General features: G+C 38.3%; 1 protein-coding gene across 4 annotated transcripts in view; it reads left to right on the top strand.

Annotated features, from left to right (window-relative positions):
* The window catches only part of LOC110678733 (serine proteinase stubble), a 75,946-nt gene that overhangs the window by 3,379 nt on the left and 46,399 nt on the right, over positions 1 to 26,168 (top strand). For 2 of the 4 annotated variants that reach the window (XM_021852003.1, XM_021852000.1), the window contains exon 1: positions 18,068 to 18,225. The exons of 1 other annotated variant lie outside the window; for it this stretch is intronic. The gene's annotated coding sequence lies outside the window, so the exon portion shown is untranslated. Of the gene's footprint in view, positions 1 to 18,067; positions 18,226 to 26,168 lie in introns of those variants that run through there. One more of the 4 variants, XM_021852002.1, reaches the window with a different exon arrangement.

The following is a 26,168-nucleotide window of genomic DNA, read 5'->3' as shown; positions in this document are numbered from 1 at the left end:
CCTACAGACCACGCGGACCCCTTTCATAACCAATATCCATCCATCTCTTGTTCCTACACACGCGGAGCGAGCGAGTGCGATTTATTTAGTGTTGAAACTGTTTGCCTATCGTACCTACATCGCTTCCACAACAACTGTATTGTGGAAGAGTAAAGATGTGGGAAGGCTATCAACGTGTCGTTCTCACTCAAGTGACGACATGACTACTACAGAGAGGCAGTACACTCTAATATAAACTGACACTTATATTGAGCTGTTCGGTAATCCAATCCGCATGGTTATTAAATTAATTAACTCATTACGCGTGGTAAAGATGGACAAATTATGGGTGAAATTATGAAAAAAATCCACGTGCTCGGCTGGGATTTGAACCCAGGACTCTTGTATGCTAGACGAGCGCTTTACCAACTAAGCTACCGAGCCACTTGGTGACCCAATAACTGAGTTGGTTACAAGTTTAGAATTCAAATCCCTACAGACCACGCGGACCCCTTTCATAACCAATATCCATCCATCTCTTGTTCCTACACACGCGGAGCGAGCGAGTGCGATTTATTTAGTGTTGAAACTGTTTGCCTATCGTACCTACATCGCTTCCACAACAACTGTATTGTGGAAGAGTAAAGATGTGGGAAGGCTATCAACGTGTCGTTCTCACTCAAGTGACGACATGACTACTACAGAGAGGCAGTACACTCTAATATAAACTGACACTTATATTGAGCTGTTCGGTAATCCAATCCGCATGGTTATTAAATTAATTAACTCATTACGCGTGGTAAAGATGGACAAATTATGGGTGAAATTATGAAAAAAATCCACGTGCTCGGCTGGGATTTGAACCCAGGACTCTTGTATGCTAGACGAGCGCTTTACCAACTAAGCTACCGAGCCACTTGGTGACCCAATAACTGAGTTGGTTACAAGTTTAGAATTCAAATCCCTACAGACCACGCGGACCCCTTTCATAACCAATATCCATCCATCTCTTGTTCCTACACACGCGGAGCGAGCGAGTGCGATTTATTTAGTGTTGAAACTGTTTGCCTATCGTACCTACATCGCTTCCACAACAACTGTATTGTGGAAGAGTAAAGATGTGGGAAGGCTATCAACGTGTCGTTCTCACTCAAGTGACGACATGACTACTACAGAGAGGCAGTACACTCTAATATAAACTGACACTTATATTGAGCTGTTCGGTAATCCAATCCGCATGGTTATTAAATTAATTAACTCATTACGCGTGGTAAAGATGGACAAATTATGGGTGAAATTATGAAAAAAATCCACGTGCTCGGCTGGGATTTGAACCCAGGACTCTTGTATGCTAGACGAGCGCTTTACCAACTAAGCTACCGAGCCACTTGGTGACCCAATAACTGAGTTGGTTACAAGTTTAGAATTCAAATCCCTACAGACCACGCGGACCCCTTTCATAACCAATATCCATCCATCTCTTGTTCCTACACACGCGGAGCGAGCGAGTGCGATTTATTTAGTGTTGAAACTGTTTGCCTATCGTACCTACATCGCTTCCACAACAACTGTATTGTGGAAGAGTAAAGATGTGGGAAGGCTATCAACGTGTCGTTCTCACTCAAGTGACGACATGACTACTACAGAGAGGCAGTACACTCTAATATAAACTGACACTTATATTGAGCTGTTCGGTAATCCAATCCGCATGGTTATTAAATTAATTAACTCATTACGCGTGGTAAAGATGGACAAATTATGGGTGAAATTATGAAAAAAATCCACGTGCTCGGCTGGGATTTGAACCCAGGACTCTTGTATGCTAGACGAGCGCTTTACCAACTAAGCTACCGAGCCACTTGGTGACCCAATAACTGAGTTGGTTACAAGTTTAGAATTCAAATCCCTACAGACCACGCGGACCCCTTTCATAACCAATATCCATCCATCTCTTGTTCCTACACACGCGGAGCGAGCGAGTGCGATTTATTTAGTGTTGAAACTGTTTGCCTATCGTACCTACATCGCTTCCACAACAACTGTATTGTGGAAGAGTAAAGATGTGGGAAGGCTATCAACGTGTCGTTCTCACTCAAGTGACGACATGACTACTACAGAGAGGCAGTACACTCTAATATAAACTGACACTTATATTGAGCTGTTCGGTAATCCAATCCGCATGGTTATTAAATTAATTAACTCATTACGCGTGGTAAAGATGGACAAATTATGGGTGAAATTATGAAAAAAATCCACGTGCTCGGCTGGGATTTGAACCCAGGACTCTTGTATGCTAGACGAGCGCTTTACCAACTAAGCTACCGAGCCACTTGGTGACCCAATAACTGAGTTGGTTACAAGTTTAGAATTCAAATCCCTACAGACCACGCGGACCCCTTTCATAACCAATATCCATCCATCTCTTGTTCCTACACACGCGGAGCGAGCGAGTGCGATTTATTTAGTGTTGAAACTGTTTGCCTATCGTACCTACATCGCTTCCACAACAACTGTATTGTGGAAGAGTAAAGATGTGGGAAGGCTATCAACGTGTCGTTCTCACTCAAGTGACGACATGACTACTACAGAGAGGCAGTACACTCTAATATAAACTGACACTTATATTGAGCTGTTCGGTAATCCAATCCGCATGGTTATTAAATTAATTAACTCATTACGCGTGGTAAAGATGGACAAATTATGGGTGAAATTATGAAAAAAATCCACGTGCTCGGCTGGGATTTGAACCCAGGACTCTTGTATGCTAGACGAGCGCTTTACCAACTAAGCTACCGAGCCACTTGGTGACCCAATAACTGAGTTGGTTACAAGTTTAGAATTCAAATCCCTACAGACCACGCGGACCCCTTTCATAACCAATATCCATCCATCTCTTGTTCCTACACACGCGGAGCGAGCGAGTGCGATTTATTTAGTGTTGAAACTGTTTGCCTATCGTACCTACATCGCTTCCACAACAACTGTATTGTGGAAGAGTAAAGATGTGGGAAGGCTATCAACGTGTCGTTCTCACTCAAGTGACGACATGACTACTACAGAGAGGCAGTACACTCTAATATAAACTGACACTTATATTGAGCTGTTCGGTAATCCAATCCGCATGGTTATTAAATTAATTAACTCATTACGCGTGGTAAAGATGGACAAATTATGGGTGAAATTATGAAAAAAATCCACGTGCTCGGCTGGGATTTGAACCCAGGACTCTTGTATGCTAGACGAGCGCTTTACCAACTAAGCGTCCGCGTGGTCTGTAGGGATTTGAATTCTAAACTTGTAACCAACTCAGTTATTGGGTCACCAAGTGGCTCGGTAGCTTAGTTGGTAAAGCGCTCGTCTAGCATACAAGAGTCCTGGGTTCAAATCCCAGCCGAGCACGTGGATTTTTTTTCATAATTTCACCCATAATTTGTCCATCTTTACCACGCGTAATGAGTTAATTAATTTAATAACCATGCGGATTGGATTATCGAACAGCTCAATATAAGTGTCAGTTTATATTAGAGTGTACTGCCTCTCTGTAGTAGTCATGTCGTCACTTGAGTGAGAACGACACGTTGATAGCCTTCCCACATCTTTACTCTTCCACAATACAGTTGTTGTGGAAGCGATGTAGGTACGATAGGCAAACAGTTTCAACACTAAATAAATCGCACTCGCTCGCTCCGCGTGTGTAGGAACAAGAGATGGATGGATATTGGTTATGAAAGGGGTCCGCGTGGTCTGTAGGGATTTGAATTCTAAACTTGTAACCAACTCAGTTATTGGGTCACCGAGTGGCTCGGTAGCTTAGTTGGTAAAGCGCTCGTCTAGCATACAAGAGTCCTGGGTTCAAATCCCAGCCGAGCACGTGGATTTTTTTCATAATTTCACCCATAATTTGTCCATCTTTACCACGCGTAATGAGTTAATTAATTTAATAACCATGCGGATTGGATTACCGAACAGCTCAATATAAGTGTCAGTTTATATTAGAGTGTACTGCCTCTCTGTAGTAGTCATGTCGTCACTTGAGTGAGAACGACACGTTGATAGCCTTCCCACATCTTTACTCTTCCACAATACAGTTGTTGTGGAAGCGATGTAGGTACGATAGGCAAACAGTTTCAACACTAAATAAATCGCACTCGCTCGCTCCGCGTGTGTAGGAACAAGAGATGGATGGATATTGGTTATGAAAGGGGTCCGCGTGGTCTGTAGGGATTTGAATTCTAAACTTGTAACCAACTCAGTTATTGGGTCACCAAGTGGCTCGGTAGCTTAGTTGGTAAAGCGCTCGTCTAGCATACAAGAGTCCTGGGTTCAAATCCCAGCCGAGCACGTGGATTTTTTTCATAATTTCACCCATAATTTGTCCATCTTTACCACGCGTAATGAGTTAATTAATTTAATAACCATGCGGATTGGATTACCGAACAGCTCAATATAAGTGTCAGTTTATATTAGAGTGTACTGCCTCTCTGTAGTAGTCATGTCGTCACTTGAGTGAGAACGACACGTTGATAGCCTTCCCACATCTTTACTCTTCCACAATACAGTTGTTGTGGAAGCGATGTAGGTACGATAGGCAAACAGTTTCAACACTAAATAAATCGCACTCGCTCGCTCCGCGTGTGTAGGAACAAGAGATGGATGGATATTGGTTATGAAAGGGGTCCGCGTGGTCTGTAGGGATTTGAATTCTAAACTTGTAACCAACTCAGTTATTGGGTCACCAAGTGGCTCGGTAGCTTAGTTGGTAAAGCGCTCGTCTAGCATACAAGAGTCCTGGGTTCAAATCCCAGCCGAGCACGTGGATTTTTTTCATAATTTCACCCATAATTTGTCCATCTTTACCACGCGTAATGAGTTAATTAATTTAATAACCATGCGGATTGGATTACCGAACAGCTCAATATAAGTGTCAGTTTATATTAGAGTGTACTGCCTCTCTGTAGTAGTCATGTCGTCACTTGAGTGAGAACGACACGTTGATAGCCTTCCCACATCTTTACTCTTCCACAATACAGTTGTTGTGGAAGCGATGTAGGTACGATAGGCAAACAGTTTCAACACTAAATAAATCGCACTCGCTCGCTCCGCGTGTGTAGGAACAAGAGATGGATGGATATTGGTTATGAAAGGGGTCCGCGTGGTCTGTAGGGATTTGAATTCTAAACTTGTAACCAACTCAGTTATTGGGTCACCAAGTGGCTCGGTAGCTTAGTTGGTAAAGCGCTCGTCTAGCATACAAGAGTCCTGGGTTCAAATCCCAGCCGAGCACGTGGATTTTTTTCATAATTTCACCCATAATTTGTCCATCTTTACCACGCGTAATGAGTTAATTAATTTAATAACCATGCGGATTGGATTACCGAACAGCTCAATATAAGTGTCAGTTTATATTAGAGTGTACTGCCTCTCTGTAGTAGTCATGTCGTCACTTGAGTGAGAACGACACGTTGATAGCCTTCCCACATCTTTACTCTTCCACAATACAGTTGTTGTGGAAGCGATGTAGGTACGATAGGCAAACAGTTTCAACACTAAATAAATCGCACTCGCTCGCTCCGCGTGTGTAGGAACAAGAGATGGATGGATATTGGTTATGAAAGGGGTCCGCGTGGTCTGTAGGGATTTGAATTCTAAACTTGTAACCAACTCAGTTATTGGGTCACCAAGTGGCTCGGTAGCTTAGTTGGTAAAGCGCTCGTCTAGCATACAAGAGTCCTGGGTTCAAATCCCAGCCGAGCACGTGGATTTTTTTCATAATTTCACCCATAATTTGTCCATCTTTACCACGCGTAATGAGTTAATTAATTTAATAACCATGCGGATTGGATTACCGAACAGCTCAATATAAGTGTCAGTTTATCTGTAACTTACTTGGTTCTAATTCGGTTGCATATCAATATCAAGGCTCATAAGGTTTTATTGCCGTTCCAATGAACATGCATTTTACTCCTTGTTTGACGTTCAATATTTTTCAAACGATAAGTTTTGCTGCAAATGCCCTTTGCAAATAGCAATGAAGTGAAATTTATCAAGATGTTTACAACAACTTTTCAAACAAACTCTTGAAACTTCTCCCAAAATGTCGATTTTAATGTTATGTTTCCAACAGGCTTGGGAACTGTGACCACTATTTACCGCATATCATCGATTCTGCCAGTCAACCAAAACACAAAGCAGCAGCAGCATCAATACCATTAGGCGCTGCGCTGCCAACGGTTCACACACTGCTTGACTGTTTTTGCCTCTCCACTATGATCGTTTTCGGGCAGCCATCTCGAGGTGAATGATTGAAAAAAATGTTAAATCATTCAATCGCTAATATTTCGGTTGTGTTTTCAACTAATTGAAATCTATTAGTGCTAAAAGCAAGAGCACAATCATTCTGTTGCGATACATATAAACAAGTTCAATTTCATGCTGCCTTTATCGAGCAAAAATGCAAAACCCCGAAAACCGGAAAAATCGTGTCACCACTGTGCTCGAGTCATTTCGCATTCGGGTTTGAAAAAATGTTGGGAAGAAGAAGATTACAGTTTTGAAGAGCCGTGACATTTTTTTTTGTTTTGAACGGTCATGGTTTGCTTTGGATTTCGATGGTCGTGTAGAAAAATGTGAATGTCGAGGTGGTAAATGTTTGCTACAGTACATTTCCCATCCCTGGTTTCCAATTACTTTCATTTAAAGCATCTGCAATTTGCATTCAATTTTCGTTCCCATACTCTCAACTCAAGAAGATTCGTCCCAGTTGCGAGAAAGTCTCACTGAACTACGTGTATGACAGCTAGAAGTTTGTTTGTTGCAATCCAGTTGCAATATGGTTGGGTTGCACCTTACATTTCATCTAACAACGAAGACATGGTCTAGCAACAGTTTGTTAGTTTAAAAGGTGTTTCTCATGTGTTGCGCGGAACTTGTATTCCGAAGTGTGCAGTAAAGTTATAAGCAACAAGCTTTGATCAATGGGCCATGTGGTCGTTTTTATAGTGCATTGGCGAAGCAATTGTTCGAAGAGATAGTCGAGTAGTGAGTAAAGGAGAATATTGGTGATCTTGAGGCCGGAAGTTCGATTCTCGTTTATATTTTTGTTTCTATTTTTTTTTCTTTTAAGTATATTGCACACGCTCAAAAAAGAGTTCTGGGAAACATGAACTGTCAAAAATACACCATGAACTACCATCACGTTTACGCATAAACATGATCTAGTTCACGGTGTATTTTTGCTTGTTGACGAGTTCACGTCTGCTGTTTATGGATACGAGAACGGATTTTTTTCTGTGCAACAAATAATCAATTTCGATATAACTTAAACATGTTGCAAACAGACTTCGCCTCTTGCGCTTTTTGCGTTGCTATTCAGTGCAATAGACCATTTCCGTCAGACCTTACCCCCAATTTTTATATTTTTCTTCGAAAGGCGATTATTTTTAATGATTATTGACGCTTTCAGATATTTTTTATATGCATTCCTGATTTTCTTACAATTTTTTGAAAATTTGGGAATTTGAGGTGAATTTCGTCGTGCGGCACAGTTGTTTCATCCCTATGGGTATAGAAAGTGGAGATTTTTCCAAAATTTATAACATCCCTGCATTGAATGTTTGTAGACACAACAAAATGTCAAATCCAGCAACAACAAAATTGACTGTTTGACGATAAACTTGCGACGATCGACGCGCCACCATATTTCATATAACGGATGTTATTAGAACTAACTTGGAGGTGATGATTTGGAGGTTATTTGGCAATTTGGAGGTTAAAATCACCTCCAAACACTAGCGATTTTGCGGTGGGTTGTTGAAGTTTGATCACGAATTGACTCGCTCGTTGGTTTGTTGCTTATCAACCTCACGCTAAACTTGTTCCGCTCAAAAATGAGCACCGGGTGCAAAAAATCGGCCTTCTCATGCAGCATATTTCCTGTGCAAATAGGTTCTATTCATTATTAAGCAAGGGCTTGTAAAAAATTATGAGTAAATTACGCACGGCGAAAAAAACGCTCGAAATGCGGAATTTGCTTCATTTTTTCTTTTGATTATGAAAACATGACAATGTATATTCGTCATCAAACGTCAACATCCTACCGCAAAATCGCTAGTGTTTGGAGGGGATTTATACCTCCAAATTGTCAAATAACCTCCAAATCCTCACCTCCAAGTTAGTTCTAATTGACTGTTTAACGAGAAACTTGCGACGATCGACGCGCCACCATATTTCATATAACGGAGAGTATTAGAACTAACTTGGAGGTGATGGTTTCGCTATTTGGAGGTTAAAATCACCTCCAAACACTAGCGATTTTGCGGTGGGATTTTGACGTTTGATCACGAATACCCTCCGTTATATATGAAATATGGTGGCGCGTCGATCGTTGCATGTTTATCGTTAAACAGTCAATCGAATACATGCGATGCGTGAATTCGATTTAGCGTGCTGTGTTTATGCCCTCAAACAGCTACCGAAATCACAAGAACTCCACGAAAAATGGCCGTCGTTGTAGCTGGACAAATTTGATCTTCTTCAACTTCGAAATTCCAAATAACCCATTCATCACATTGCATGAAGCTCCTGTGGTGCGCCGGTTGATCCGCGATAGGTTCCTGCTCTGTTGTGGTTTTGTGGCCGGCGGCAAACTGGCTACGAAGATTTCACTGCGCGGATATCCATGAAAGCCAGGGCGGAATCCGAATATATTAATTGAACAGCTCTTGCAAGCTTGAAAGCGGCATTGTTCTGGATTTCAATTTGGAATCAAATTGCCTAAAAGACGACATGCTGCCACACAGTGAAATTTTTCGTTACCAGTTTTCCAATGGCCCCAAGCCGGGAGAAAGTAGGAACCTTTTCAAAAATGATTCTGCTGGAGCACCACAGCAACTTCATGCGAAGGATAAGAAGGGGATCTTTAATCTGTTTGAAGAATTTCTTTGCGACGGCTATTTTCGCTCTCTTCCCGATGGTTCCAGTGTCCACTTGTTTGGGGTCCAAAATAAAACGGGGAAATATTTTGGCGCAAGCAATTAACATTAAGGTTCCGATGTAGGAATCTGTTAAGACAGATATTTGAACGGCCAGCACCAGCACTAAGGTCGTTTCCGGGATGGATGTGGGGATAGCAGTCACCATCATTACCAAAAAAGGAACAAGTAGTGCATCGAAACCCGAAGATCAACAAAGATGAGACCAATGTTCTGAATTTACTTAGGTGGTGCATATCATTGATGCGTGCCACTGTTTCTTTCTTTTATTGTCCGGCTGACGTCACTGTTTGCACTGCATAAGAATAGCGAAAGAATGAAAGAGAGAACTAGTGTCACGCATCAATGATCTGCGCCACCTGAGTAATTCTTAATCATTGGAGTAAATCCAGAAGCTTGAGTGGAGACTGCAGAGGAACAGCTGATCAAAATTCATCACAACGTGGAGATAAAATCATAGGGAAAAAGGGGCCTGATAAAAAAACGGAGAGAAATAGAATGTAGGGGACCGTAGGGCGAACTGTCGTGCCGCCAGTTTTTCATTGTTTTTCAATAGTTAGGGGCCTCAAAACATACGGGTTCCTAAGGGAAGTTTGTTCAGTAAATTGAAAGAAAGCTCGTGAGCAAATAATTTTTTTTGACGGAAATGGTCTATTGTAAGTCATATTTTCAACAATTGGGAACTCTGATTAGTTTCAAGAGATAATTTTATTGTTGAGTTGAAACAAACTGTGCTGCTTGGGTATTTGAGGGTCGTGGGTTCAAATCCCGCTGGTCGAGGATCTTTTCTTAAAGGAAATTTGCTCGTCGTACCTGCCACACGATATACACATGCTAAAATGATCAATCGGCAAAGAAAGCTCTCAGTTAATAACTGTGGAAATGCTCATAAGAACACTAATCTAAGAAGCAGGCTTTGTCCCAGTTGGGACGTAACGCCAGAAAGAAGAAGAAGAAGATAGCATCTCTTCTATCCACTTAATTATTTTTTCAGGGAAATCTCGATTTATCCTGGCGTTTTTCATCAATGTCAAACTAGCGTTGTCAAACGCCCCTTCTACTTCGAGAAAAGCAACCAATAGTATCTCCTTAGTGTTAAAAGTTTTTTTCATTTTTTGAAACCAGCGAATGTAGAGCTGAAAGTGTCGACTTACTAGTCTGATAAGCGAATTGAGCTCTACTAAATGGCTTATTTTTAAGTTATTTAATTTAATGTACTCATCTATAAGCTTTACCATTATTTTTAGAAATTTGATGTAAGACTTATTGGCCTAAAGGCTTTTGGCACTGTTTTACTTTTTTATTATACTTCGATGTAAACACCACCCGGACTTGCCTCCATTTAGTTGGAAGATATCACAGAGAAAAGCTTGATTTGAATAGAGTCACTAGAATAGGGATAATAGTTTCCTTGCACTTTTGAAGATGCGCCGGAAAAATCCTATCTAAACCCGGTGTTTTGAAAGATTCGAAAGAATCCAATGCTCATTCAATATTAGAATATGTAAAAATATCTGCAACCTCTATATTGGATCTATCAGATCCATTTAGAGAAGTGCTGATATCTTGATTTCTTGATCGATTTTTTATGGGGATGGATCCAGGAAAATGAGTTTTCGCCATTAATTCCAAACTTTATTGTGTATCTGCAGTGTAAGACCCATCGTCCTTTTTAAACGTACCTAGACCATTATTATAATCCTTAGAAAGAACTTTCCGAAGTCTTGCAGCTTCATGAGAACTTTCCATGCCTTCGCATATGTATCTCAATTTTTTGCGCTTTGATCTTCTTATTTCTCTATTATATTTGGTTAAGGCCTCTTTATTGGGGGGCAACGTGGCGTAGTTGGCTACACGTTCGCTTTATAAGCGGATGGTCGTGAGTTTGATTCCCAGCCCTCTCAACATAAAACTTCGTCAGTCCGCTCAAGAACAACACGGCTGTCTGAAAGCGGACTGACAGCTGACCCTTCTCTGAGCGAATGCTCAACTGCACCTGGATACACTGCAATCGACAAAAACGGCTAAGAACAAATGGACCTCTCTTGGACTGAGAAAGCATCCCTGCGTGCTCTTCGATCTACCTGCGAAAAGTAGAGACCACAAAGAGACAGCGCAGCATCAGATCTAAAAATAGGTAATAAAATAGTGTGAATTTAGGCGTTGTGCTCTAGTACAACATTTCAATCGATCCTCGCTCAAGTGATGCCCAATGGCGAAATGAGCTTCCAATTAGAATATAGGTGAATTGAGAATAAAAAAAGTGTGTAGCTTGTTGTTTCTGAGCAGATGAATAGATTAGTACGTTATTAAACAACACTGGCGAAACAATGCTCAGAAACAATACATTATTAAAAAAAAGAGATTAATTTCTTGTCAATTTGATTTATGTTACTGATCTGCGCTGTTCACAAAGAAATTCAACAATGAGCGTCAACGTTTAACGATCACGATCACGGCCTACCCCTTAGTTAACCATCAAGTGTGCCTAAAGTGATTTTCGCTCATGAACTGAGCATTTTCAGACCTGTTTGATATAATTTTCACGGTGCTCCAATTACCGTTATTATCAAATAAAATATAGCATCCAAACGGTAATCGGCAGTTGATTTCTGACGATGTTCTGCACCTCCGGGCCGAATTTGAAAAAAAAAAAACATTAGTCAGCATATTGAGTTACGCCCTTTTTAAGTTTATATGATAGAAATCACATGAAGTATGCCACTTCAACTTGTTTCAACAAACAGATTATGATTAAATTTTGCGCTATAGTTTTAATTTTTCCTATCTTATTTTAGATATTGAAAAATACATTTTTGTAAAATTTTTCTGGTCCTACATTTGAAAAGGGCCAATGTTATGTTTAATTATTACTAATCATTCAATACACGAAACATGTTATTTACCAATCTAACGCCTGATAGTGATTTTAGGAAATTGTCCAAAGCATTCAAATATGTATGAATAATTCTTGGACAAGATATACAGATACGCCCTTTTGAAGTGTATGGAAAAAATACTGCACGGAAATTCCGTTACATCTTTAATAAACGATTAGGTGCATACATAATCATTACACATTTGCGGTTGTTGTTATTTACACGTACACATATTGTCTAGACTGACAATAGAAAAGGGCCAAAGTATAATTGAAATTTTTACACATACAAATACAAATCAATATAGCTGAACAATGACTGTATCAAAGTTGATTGAAACACTCGAACATCACATCTAAAAAAAAAATACTAAAATCACTAAGGTGAGCAAATACCTTTAAACTCTAATATGTGTTGCTTATCTTGACAGATAGGCCTATTTCGTCTGCGACTTACAGACTTCTTCAGTGTCGAGTGCTCGACTTGAAGAGAACATCGCATGGATCTATTATTTATACTAGAAAAAGTGTGTGGGTATGTTAGAACTAGATTCTACCTGTAATCGTATACAGGAGGTCATTTTTTAATTGTGTACCTAATCAAAATAAAGGATTGTCAAAATTACAAATTCCTGCTTGTTTTGGCAGGTGGTCAATCAATGTGTTTATGTATTGTGTGTGTGAAGGTTAGGTATAAGTCTAAACAGCCAAGAGTAACCATTTCCTTGATCTTTGTTTAGTAATTTATTGTGGTTTTGTTTGAAAATTTCTATGCTTTCCGCTACGTCAAGCTTCCAAGGATTTGAAATATGTCGTAAGAGTTTGATATTTTTTGTGTTAAGGAAATGTTGTTCATTGTAAATATGTTCTGCAACTTTTGATTTGAAATGGTGTACATGTCCTTTTTCTGTGCCTTTGTGTGCTTTAGTAACTTCTGCTACGTGTTCTTTAAAACGTGTATTGAGAGTCCGTTTTGTTTGTCCTATGTAAATTTTATTGCAGTGGTCGCATGTAATTTGGTAAACGCCTGATTTATATAAACTGTCAATTGGGTCTTTTGTTGAACCTAGGAGAGTTCGGAGTTGGTTGTTTCTACTGGTAAAAACTAACTCGAAACCAAACTTTCGTAGGATTGGGCGTAGTTTTTTTGTTTCATCGTTGTAATTGACGGCTATATGTTTGAGTGTTGGTTGTTCTTGTGTCAGAGTAGTAAGTGAACGTTTGTATTGTTCTCGTGTTCTTTTGTCGATGAGTTGTTGTATTGTTTGTCTTGTGTAACCGTTTAATTGTCCTGTTTCAAAAATGTAGTTAAGTTCCTTTCTTCTACCAGTTTCACTGAGGGGGATTGTTAGCATTCGATGTATCATGTGATTGAAGGAAGACATTTTGTGTTGGTGTGAGTGATTTGATGTGTTTGGAATGATACGTTGAGTGTTAGTTGGTTTTCTATAGATTTCAAATGTAAGTGATGAGTGTTCCTTTACAATAAGTAAGTCCAAGAAAGGCAATTTGTTATCCTGTTCCACTTCGTAAGTAAATTCAATGTTTTTGTGAGCCTTATTAATTGTTTCTAAAGTTTGGGGTAAGATGTGTTTTTTAACTATGCTGAAAACATCATCAACGTAACGCCACCAGATTTCAGGGAGCTGGTTTTTATCTTCTAATCGTTTCTCTAAATTTGCCATAAAAATCTCACTTAAAAATGGAGAAAGAGGGTTTCCCATTGGGGCTCCATTTAACTGTTTATATGTTTCATCTCTAAAGGAAAAATAGTTTTCTTCCATGCAAAGTTTAGTTAATTTAATGTATGTACGTACTTGTTTTATCCAATCTGTGCCTTCATATTGACTAAGTAGCCAATCTTCTAATAGGCTTATGGCCTCTTTAACAGGAATGCTAGGGAATAAAGATTTGACATCGAAAGAAACCAAAACTTCATCATCGGCTATTTTTAAATTTTCAATTACTTCTGTAAAATGTTTGGAATTTTTAACTGTTTTGGAAAATTTTGGAATTTCTGGACTAAATACTTTGCAATCTTGTGGGTGGGTGATCCAATAGCTGAAACAATCTCACGCATTTCATTACCAGGTTTATGAACTTTAGGAAGTCCTTTAATTATTGGTAATGAAGGGTTCGATTCTTTCAGAGAGTTTACAACATTACCCAAAACCGGTTTTGCTTCTTTTAACGCTTTGTCAACACGTCTTATCATTCCTGGAAGAGGATCTGTTCTTTGAATACGGTAAGGTCCATGTTTAATTTTGTTCTGCATTATTTCTTCGTATTTAGATTTATCAAAAATTACAGTAGAATTACCTTTATCTGCTCTTAAATAGAAAACCGGTTTTGTGTTGAGTTGTTTGATTATGTTGTGTTCTTTGTTTTGGGGTGTAGTGTTCGTGTTGCGGATGATGTTGAAGGTGTGTGTTCTGATTTCCTGTATTTGTGAAGTCTGTAAATTATTATTGTTGATTGCTGTTTCAATGTCTATGACTGTTTGTGTCGTGTCATGTTTTTTTGGTATAGCGTAGGACAGTCCTTTGTTGAGTAGGGTCAATTGTTCATCTGTGAATTGTTCAGATGAACGATTAACCACTATTCCATCTATGTTATGTATGTTAGGTCTTTGAGAAGGACGTGAAAACTTTGGATTTTGATACTTTAATTTATTAAATTTTTCTGATAAACATTTACGTTTTCTTTCTGATTCACAAAATTCTGCTATTTTTACTTTAGTTAGGAAAATTTGAAAATTATCTTGAAATTCTTTTGCTAATTTTAGATGTAGAGAATAGCATTCCAAAGTTTTCACGTTAATTCTACCGTAGAGTGCCTTTATTGATCGTCTCAATAATTGCATCTCTATGTCTTTAATTATGTCCGGGTTCTTAGCTGTTTTGACAATTACCTTATGACTTACGGGTGTAAGCCTGTGTATTTTACATTGCTTTAGAAAATCTCAAAGACCTAACATACATAACATAGATGGAATAGTGGTTAATCGTTCATCTGAACAATTCACAGATGAACAATTGACCCTACTCAACAAAGGACTGACCTACGCTATACCAAAAAAAACCTGACACGACACAAACAGTCATAGACATTGAAACAGCAATCAACAATAATAATTTACAGACTTCACAAATACAGGAAATCAGAACACACACCGCCAACATCATCCGCAACACGAACACTACACCCCAAAACAAAGAACACAACATAATCAAACAACTCAACACAAAACCGGTTTTCTATTTAAGAGCAGATAAAGGTAATTCTACTGTAATTTTTGATAAATCTAAATACGAAGAAATAATGCAGAACAAAATTAAACATGGACCTTACCGTATTCAAAGATCCTCTTCCAGGAATGATAAGACGTGTTGACAAAGCGTTAAAAGAAGCAAAACCGGTTTTGGGTAATGTTGTAAACTCTCTGAAAGAATCGAACCCTTCATTACCAATAATTAAAGGACTTCCTAAAGTTCATAAACCTGGTAATGAAATGCGTGAGATTGTTTCAGCTATTGGATCACCCACCCACAAGATTGCAAAGTATTTAGTCCAGAAATTCCAAAATTTTCCAAAACAGTTAAAAATTCCAAACATTTTACAGAAGTAATTGAAAATTTAAAAATAGCCGATGATGAAGTTTTGGTTTCTTTCGATGTCAAATCTTTATTCCCTAGCATTCCTGTTAAAGTGGCCATAAGCCTATTAGAAGATTGGCTACTTAGTCAATATGAAGGCACAGATTGGATAAAACAAGTACGTACATACATTAAATTAACTAAACTTTGCATGGAAGAAAACTATTTTTCCTTTAGAGATGAAACATATAAACAGTTAAATGGAGCCCCAATGGGAAACCCTCTTTCTCCATTTTTAAGTGAGATTTTTATGGCAAATTTAGAGAAACGATTAGAAGATAAAAACCAGCTCCCTGAAATCTGGTGGCGTTACGTTGATGATGTTTTCAGCATAGTTAAAAAACACATCTTACCCCAAACTTTAGAAACAATTAATAAGGCTCACAAAAACATTGAATTTACTTACGAAGTGGAACAGGATAACAAATTGCCTTTCTTGGACTTACTTATTGTAAAGGAACACTCATCACTTACATTTGAAATCTATAGAAAACCAACTAACACTCAACGTATCATTCCAAACACATCAAATCACTCACACCAACACAAAATGTCTTCCTTCAATCACATGATACATCGAATGCTAACAATCCCCCTCAGTGAAACTGGTAGAAGAAAGGAACTTAACTACATTTTTGAAACAGGACAATTAAACGGTTACACAAGACAAACAATACAACAACTCATCGACAAAAGAACACGAGAACAATACAAACGTTCACTTACTACTCTGACACAAGAACAACCAACACTCAAACATATAGCCGTCAATTACAACGATGAAACAAAAAAACTACGCCCAATCCTACGAAAGTTAGGTTTCGAGTTAGTTTTTACCAGTAGAAACAACCAACTCCGAACTCTCCTAGGTTCAACAAAAGACCCAATTGACAGTTTATATAAATCAGGCGTTTACCAAATTACATGCGACCACTGCAATAAAATTTACATAGGACAAACAAAACGGACTCTCAATACACGTTTTAAAGAACACGTAGCAGAAGTTACTAAAGCACACAAAGACACAGAAAAAGGACATGTACACCATTTCAAATCAAAAGTTGCAGAACATATTTACAATGAACAACATTTCCTTAACACAAAAAATATCAAACTCTTACGACATATTTCAAATCCTTGGAAGCTTGACGTAGCGGAAAGCATAGAAATTTTCAAACAAAACCACAATAAATTACTAAACAAAGATCAAGGAAATGGTTACTCTTGGCTGTTTAGACTTATACCTAACCTTCACACACACAATACATAAACACATTGATTGACCACCTGCCAAAACAAGCAGGAATTTGTAATTTTGACAATCCTTTCATTTGATTAGGTACACAATTAAAAAATGACCTCCTGTATACGATTACAGGTAGAATCTAGTTCTAACATACCCACACACTTTTTCTAGTATAAATAATAGATCCATGCGATGTTCTCTTCAAGTCGAGCACTCGACACTGAAGAAGTCTGTAAGTCGCAGACGAAATAGGCCTATCTGTCAAGATAAGCAACACATATTAGAGTTTAAAGGTATTTGCTCACCTTAGTGATTTTAGTATTTTATTTTTTTTTGCAAAAAGTGAAGTGTTAAAGTTCATTTGTAGTTTTAATAACAACCGCAAAGGTGTAATGATCATGTATGCACATAACCGTTGCACAATGCTCTTTTCAGTTTTGAATATCGCTCTATTGAACTTTAAAAATTGAAATTTCGAGTTAACTAGTTCAAGCATTAAGCGGACGAATTTCACCAGTTCCGTTCAATCACGGAGTAGGAACAGTCAGTCAATGTTGTGCTATGCTGGGCTAGGTCATCTCGAGACTAAAGGCTTTACTTCCCTTGCGATAGACATTGTCACTATAACCTTGAGGGAATAATTGACTATCTTGGAGATGACACTCGATCCCAGATCCTCTGTGTGGAACCAGGCTCGACCCTACATATCGACATATGATTTCTTGTCTTCTCAACATCTTAAGTTTTCACCCATCCTAGCGTGTATTCGTGCGTTTACAGCTCTCAAAGAGTTTTTCCTAATTTGATTAAGCGACTACTCGTTTTCGAGATCAAATACGTAATCTGTTCAATCATTTTTGTTCATTAAAACTGGTAATCAAAGTAACCACTTTAAGGTGAAGATGAATCGAAGCCAAAGTTCAAATTTTCAAGAGCACGGATCTGGAGAACCAAACAACCGTTTGAGCTGAAAACCTAATCGATTGGTCACCACCAGCTAGTGACCAATCGATTAGGTTTTTAGCTTTAACGGATGTTTGGTTCTTCAGATCCGTGTTCTTGAAAATTTGAACTTTGGCTTCGATTCATCTTCACCTTAAATACAAATCTAACCCCAGCATATCTCTAGGACTGCCTACGTTATTGATAAGTACAGGGAGTCTGTTGTCGTCGTCGCCTCCGTGGAGGAGGCAACTCGGAAGCCGATCAAAAGCTCACCAAAAGAAAGAGCTGATAGAATGGTTCGAACAAAAGAGAGACAGAAAAGAAAGCTTGGCTGGGATCTCGGGGCAACGCGTTCAAGAGCAATGTTAAGTAACTTTATTGTAAGGTTGACTCCGGGCCCGTGCAGACGTGGGCCATTGACTTGATTGGAAGTGATTGAAGAATATCTTACGGGATAATTCACTAAAGTGAGTTGAGTGAGTTCTCATTGTTCGTTGGATTTGCATTATACGGTGAAGGTGTTGAGGGTTGGTATGTGATTTTTTTTTGCTATTCAACTCACACAGTTCTTATCGATTTCTCTCTCTTCGTCGGACAACGTACGGATTGCTCGTAATAGCTGTGAATTAAATTTGAAAGTTTGGGCGTTAGGGGTTTTTAGTGCATAACGTTAACGTCCGCGCCGCAACACCGACTACAACGAAAATAGAAAACTTTTACTTTAATTTAAATGACTAATCATGAATCGGAATTGTCGGATTTAATTATTTGGTTGGGCTTATCGGAGTAGCTACAAAAGTGCAAGGAAACGCAGCTCACGAGGAGAAAAGTGGCATTTGACGGTACGTTTTTCGTACGTTCATGTGGTGTGATATGTGCTAAATAAGCTTGACTTCGTGGCAAATCTTCGCACCTGCAAAGTATGAGCTGCGGCATCTTTAGAGGCAACTAAGGAAACAAAAGAGAAATGCCCAAGACAATGTACACAAAAAACACATCTTTAAACTCTAAGTGAAGAAACGACTTTAACGTGTAACGTCATCAATCAGTGTGACCCAATAGGCTTAAGCGGAAAGTGCACTAAACAAGTGGATGCACCAGTGAGTAGATGGCACAGAAGAAACTCGATGCAGACTCGGTGCAGAACTAGTTTTGAAGGCCCCGGAATGCGATGCAACCGCGGGAATATGTGTTAAGTTACAGTTATTATAACACCCCCCGTACTGAAGGTGCGCTGATTATGCTTGTGCTGTTGCTGCTGATAGTGTTGAGCTCAGCTGAGTCAAGTTGACGGTGGCGATGAAGATGAATCACGTTGCTCGGGAGATCCAAGTTTCTTGACCTGATTTTCCTCTGCGTTATAAGTCATCAGGATGTGCAATGACTACTTCTGATGACAAATGTGGGCTTCATCTATATACAGTCACATGTGATTCATTTAGTCGAAATGACAGTCTCAATTTTGCAACATTCAGTTTGAAGGCTTTTATTTGTTTTCAATTTATTACGCTACTTAGTATGAATACTCTAGTTGTAACCGACTACCATGATTTGATTCAAAAATTTGTATTTGTATTCGACCACCATGATTTGATATAACAATAATAATAATATAAGCAATTTGACAGGATAGTGGTATGAATATTGTGGTATTTTAATATACCAAATGCTTTTTAGAATTACAACGATTTCAAAACAGATTTGCTTGTTTAGGAGCTGCTTTATTAGAGGTTACTTATATTAAAAGTTTATATAAGAGATAAAAGACTTCTATGAACATTGTTTAGAAATACTAGATTACTATCATTGGTCACTGTATAACAATCGTTTTAAAAATATATATTTGTAAATTCAAGATTTCTTAATGAGAAGATGTATCGAAGCAAAACTGCGTATTTTGAAGAGCACAAATCTACAGTACCGGACAATAGTTAGCGCTGAACATTTAATCGAGAACCAATCGTAACCAATCGATCAAATTTTCATCCTGCGCAATCTTTAGATTTGTGCTCTTGAAGTTTTGAGCAATGGCTTCGTTTCATATTCACCTCAATAAACCATTTAAGTTTTGGAAACACAAAACTCTACAAAACGGTCAATACGACTCGAACAAATTTCGTAATCTTCTGTTAGATATCAAGCGCATAACTGTAACAATACATATCATAGATATTTACATGATTGGACATGTAAACTTCCATAAATTGTCATGTAACTCAGCATGAGTGTGAGCAATGTCGCATTTAAAATTGCCCTTTTTAAGTAAAACGATGCGAACAAATCTGCGTTTTTTTAACTGTCGAATGAAAAATAATCCATAATAAATAATGTATTACCAATCAAATTGCATATCAGTTGCGTGTAACTTTCTTATGTAAAGACCAACAAGTTACATAAGACTTCACTTTTTGATCTTTTTCGGTTACACAGCATTTTTTTTATTCATCTTTTGGGTACTATCATTTCAAACATTACATTCATTTCTTATAATAACGTGTTCTGTGTTAGCAATACAGTCAACTCTGGCTAACTCGATATTGACGGGACCATCGAGTCAGGGAGGTATCGAGTAACAGAACACATATTCTTCAAATTTAAAACTTTTAATTATTTCGACAAAATACACACGATTCTCTTTTTGCACGGGGGATTGCTTGAAAATGATAACCATTTAACTTTATTCGATATCGCATATCAACCGGTTGAAAATAATCTATTTTTTAGTGAAATTCCTCCAGATTAAGATTTTTCATCCAATCAAATAAAAAAAAACTATAGTTTTGCATAAATGTTGGCTGTAATGCAAAAATGTGTACACAACCTTAACTAGATAAATAAATTCAACTTCATTTAGTGATTTCAGTTAAATTTCGCACGAAACAGGAAACATTGTTTACGTCATTTAACTTGCTTCAATATGTCGGGAACATATGACGCAAATTACAATGATTTTCTTTAAGTGTGTAGGTTTTGGAAAGCAAAGGATACAAAAAATAAAGTAATTAATTATAATTAATACAATTTTGAGTATCTTTTACATGAACAGCTAAACAGGAGAACTTGATTTCTACTGCTGTACCTAACACTAACAGGATTATTACAAGACCGTAAAACGGGGTGTCTTTGATGATACGGGTAACTTTCATAATAGGATTTACGTCATATGTACCTAACACATTTAACTTTCGGTTGTTGCGCGAATTTTTGTAACGCGAGTAGTCACGCGTTGTACTTTGTACAACAGCCTTGTTTTTTTTATGTTCAACATGAAATATCTCGCGTTGACATACAGATAAACCGTTTTCGGCAAAGTTGATGAGGAGATCAAGGGCTGACATGAAGTGGTCATTCAGATACGGAATTTTGACACCAGGCGGCGCTAGTGAGTCATTGCTAGTCATTGCCGTTTCTCTCTATCTGTGTTTTCGTTTTACACGTGCAGCAAGGTAGACACCTTATCGGTGCCAATTGATCGTTAAAATAACCAATACGGCCGCTATGAAAAGCATAGATAGCGCCACCGTAGCCTTGTGTGTTTGACAGAACAGCAATGCTGTCACAATGTTAAATCCCATATACAGTGGCGCCTTTGTTTTGATGCAATGAGCACTGACAAAAACTACTTTCAATGGTCCATTGAATGGTCGACCAAAAAAGGAACTCACAAAAAAAGATCAGCGCGCTTCCGGAGTTGAACAAAAAACCTTCAGATTATCGGTATCACGCGCCTGCCAGCAGGGCTAACAAAACTTCTTGAGAATGTGGCTGCCCAATTGCCAACACAATACACCTTGTTGCATGCCTTGTTGGCTAGTAGGGTTTCAATGCTAGTAATGGACCCCTTAGTAGCTGAAATTCATTCTAGACGCTTTTCCGCAATGATATCTCAGACGCATATACGTTTTGTGGAGTCTAACAACAAATTCAATGTCTTTACTTCATAATACGTCTATGAAACATACAAAATCATTCGATTTTTCCAGCGAAATATGCATTTGAAAAACTGTTGTCCGAATGCCTATTATGGACCCTCCCGGGGTCCATAATAGGATTGTTTACAAATTTGACGTTGCGTATTATGGACCCTCCATTTGATTCCCATGCAATCCGGCTCGCTGCCGACGAGCCTATTATGGACCCACCTGGAAATGCGTATTATGGACCCTCTTGTGTGGTTTCATTTACAAAACTGTTCAAATATCTGTATTTATGCGTCACAAACCAAATGTATTGCCTGAAACTGCTGACTAACAATGTAATCGAAGTTCCCCCGGTGGATTTTCATAGGAATAAAGTTGCTTTGAGTGTTAATTTTATGTTTTTATGTAGGGGGTCCATAATACGCAAAGGGTCCATAACCGGCATCGACTCCCTAGTTCGTAACTCAGACTCTCTTTAGGGCCCATTCACAAATTTCATAACGCTGAAGGGGGTTAGTGGGTGTCCAAACAATGTTACGGCCCATACAAAAACTGAATAATATTCATACAAAAAGCGTTACAAGGGGGTGGGTGGGTAGGGTGGTGCTTATTTCCAAAAATCTTCCGTAGTCAGGATTTACAAAGTGGACAATGATCATCGGTCCCAAAATAACATCCTGTGAAAAAATGAGAATTTTCGGTGAAGGTTTAGAGGTGGCGCAAAGGGCGTAAGTGCAATTTTCCCATTTTTTAGTGAACTCTGAAAAAATTTGGTATGCTTTTCAGCTTGTTTTGGTGATTTTAGGACCCTTAAGGGCAAAAAATCACCTCAATATTGCGATATCTCTACTCCCTTAGATGATATTTGACGAAATATATTTATGCATGCGATATTTGGCCCTTGTATAGGTTACACTGACTGATTACTATGAACCCGAATAAGGGATCATCCAAAAATGACGTCCATCATTAGGGGGAGGGGGGGGGGGGGGGGTCTATGAAAGTGTGACAGTACGTGTAGAAGGTATTGGAAAAAGCGTGACAGAGGGGGGAGGGGGAGTCTAGAAATCTCAAAAAACGATGGACGTCATATTTGAATCGTCCCTAAGCATATGATTAGCTGGGGAGAATTCCTATGCTAGTAAAATGGAGCGAAGAGGAAAGAAGAATGAGAGAAAGAACAAAGAACACAGAAGAATGTAAGGTGGGGTGAGTTAAACAGTTGGGAGGGTGAAACTAGTGATGTGTTGAGTGTAACTGAGAAATCTTGTAAAATCTCGAATTTACGCAATGGAGAAAAGTTCCAGTAGAAAACGATGATTATATTTATATAACCTACTTCAGAAATATTTCGAGCAATGTTTCTTCAAGTAGGGGAAGAGCACCAATTTTTGACCCATCTCTAGTTTTCGACCCATGCATACGATTTTAGATTACTCTTAATAGAAAAATGGCAGTAACGGCTAAAATGTCATCAATTCCATGCGAAGTTTCATCATTATTCTCCTGGTAGGTATAGATAAATGCATGTCCACTTCATTGCCTTAGTTCAATAATCGTTCGGTTTTTTTTCCTGGATGTTGATAGCAATTCATCGAAATGGACCGTTGCAAAATATACATCCTGGAAATTCAGCCTCACATAGTATTAATTACATTCATAACAAATTTATATAGGCATTTATATATACATCCTGTGAAAATTCCTTCATGTAGCTCTGTCGCAATTCCTTAAAAAAATATGTTTCAGAACTGTGAAGCTTAAATTTTGTTTTGATTCGAGAGGTTTTCAACCTGAAGTGCTTTATCTCTTGCACCCTATAGAAGCTTGTGCAGTTATTTGAATTTTGACTACCGATTTTTTCCTTCTGTTGTTGTTTATGTACATCGATTTCATATACAGAGGTAGAAGGATGTATTGAACTTCAACTGCATTTTCGTTTGTCCGAAGTTATGTTGAAGGTGTTGTGGTAAAAGTGAAGTATTGGAAGCCCGAACGCAATTAATAGGGCGATATTCAAAACTGAAAAGGCAATAGATGGCTCTTTTTCAGTGGTAGTAAAAACGAAATCCTGAAGCAAAGAAAGCTCTACGGAAGATGAAATAAACACAAAAAGTTATGTATTTGCTTGTGTTGAAAGTTTGGAAAATTTGAGAATCCAGCGTAGCGTGATCAGTGGGAGGAATACAAACAACAGTGTCGTCGCTCGGCGGCCGGTGACAGAAACTGAATGTTCGAAAGGTTGTTGCCTGTACTTTTTGCCGCTGGCGCCAACTGTTAGCGATTAAGAACGAAATAAACAGTCGTTACCCTATTGTTGAAATGGCATCATAATCCAAAAATTCTTGTGGAAATTCTAAGAGGAAGTGTTACTGCTAGAAAGCAGAAATCATTCATGAATTTATCTAATAAGGATATATCGTGCGGGATCAAAATCCGAACACCTATGAAATGAATCTAAACCCTTCCACTTCATATAAAACTCCTTCTATTTGTATGAAGTTTACAGATTTTGAGCCTGTATTGGTTTAAGCCCCTCTGTAATTTTTTTTCAGGTTATAAAAGCAATTGGGTCCTAAAATGTTTAATGAAATCTTGTTTCTATTTAATAATACGAAAGAGCATGTATTTGCAACTACTTCAGAAATTTTTCCCGCTCAAATAACGGCTATATCATGTTTAAACTTTAATTTAAAAATTGGGTCCATAAATGAACCTTGACACTTTTGATCATGTTTGACGTTCGCATAGTCGACAAAAACACCACAGGGGTTTAAGTTTTAACACTGGGGTTGTTCCTATCTGACATTTCGGAAGGGACACGGAAAACAAAATTCACTCAAAATTTGAGTTTAAGCCAAGGGATGTGACAAAAACTAAAATAAACATAAAAAAATATTTTTTGGACTTAAACCAATGGAAAACATTAGAAAATTGAGTAAATATGTATTTTTGACCTAAACTTCAGCGTTTGGCACTAAAATTGAGACAGGGCTCTAGGACCCTATTGCTGGAGTCATATAAAACGGGCATGCTAAAATACAAAATTAGTGTTGAACTTGCATATAATCACATCTCATACATCATACCGAGATATTTTCATGGTTCCGTAGTTCATTCTAATATAATATCATCAGTTACACCTTCCCTTGTTTAACTCACCCCACCTTACATTCTTCTGTGTCCTTTGTTCTTTCTTTCATCCTTATTTGCTCTTTGTTCCATTCCATTGCATAGGAATCCTCCCCAGCTATTCATATGCTTATTCGGGTTCATAGTAATCAGTCAGCGTAACCTATACAAGGGCCAAAAACCGCATGTATAAAATATATTTCGTCAAATATCATCTAAAGGAGTGGAGATATCGCAATTTTGAGGTTATTTTTTGCCCTTAAGGGTCCTAAAATCACCAAAACAAGCTGAAAACCATACCAAATATTTTCAGAGTTCACTAAAATGGGAAAATAGCACTTATGCCCTTTGCGCCACCTCTAAACCTTCACCAAAAAATCTCATTTTTTCACAGGATGTTATTTTGGGACCGGCGATCATTTTCCACTTTGTAAATCCTGACTACGGAAGATTTTTGGAAATAAGCCCCACCCTAGTGGGTGGGTGTCCAATTTTAGCGTTATGAAATAAATGAATGAGCCCTTATCTGCAATTGTGCGCTCGGTGACGATTAGAAGCTTATATTGGTTAGCGAGATGGATAAACTAGGTCCGAGCTCTATAAAGAAAGCAAAGGAATAAATAGCTTATATTGGTTCAGTGCGAAGGAGTGAACCGAAGTGTGACGAAAAATATTACTCGTGGACTTTTTGCAGGTTGATTATAGTTCAAAAAATGATAGCCCTTAATATTCGCAATGACTGAACTTGAAAAACTTTGGGAGAGCCTTTATTTAATAAATATTATTTTATAACGTTATTTGAAAAGATAAAGAGGTTTTGTGCCTTTTTGAGAAAGATTTCATTAAAATATCACTCAAAGGGGCTTTTCCCTCTTTCAAAATTCATAAGTTAAAAATAAATAAATAAATAAGTAAATAAATAAATAAATAATGATAGCCATTGCGGAACTGAACAACTTTGCCGAAGACGCCATGTTTCTAAGTGGTCAGACAGTTGAGATAAATGCAAAGCATTTTTATTCTCACTAGCGTCACCTGGTGGCAAAATTTATAATCAACTAGCTTGAACAATTATAGCATTTTTATGCTCACTAGCGCCGCCTGGTGGAAAAATTTATAATCAATATATAATCAGTGGTTAGAGTCCGCGGCTACAAAGCAAAGCCATGCTGAAGGTGTCTGGGTTGGTCCAGGATCTTTTCGTAATGGAAATTTCCTTGACTTCTCTGGGCATAGAGTATCATCGTGCCTGCCACACGACATACGAATGCAAAAATGGCAACTGTGGTAAAGAAAGCTCTCTCAGCTCTCTAATAACTGTGGAAGTGCTCAATGAACACTAAGCTGAGAAGCAGACTCTGTCCCAGTGAGGATTTTAATGCCAAGAAGAAGAAGAAGCAGCTCGAACAATAACAGCCTTGA

The sequence above is a fragment of the Aedes aegypti genome, chromosome 3 (genome assembly GCF_002204515.2).
Source record: "Aedes aegypti strain LVP_AGWG chromosome 3, AaegL5.0 Primary Assembly, whole genome shotgun sequence".
In the NCBI taxonomy this organism is placed as follows: Eukaryota; Metazoa; Arthropoda; class Insecta; order Diptera; family Culicidae; genus Aedes; species Aedes aegypti.
The sequence above is the reverse complement of the archived record's forward strand: the minus strand, read 5'-3'. Positions and strand labels throughout refer to the sequence as shown.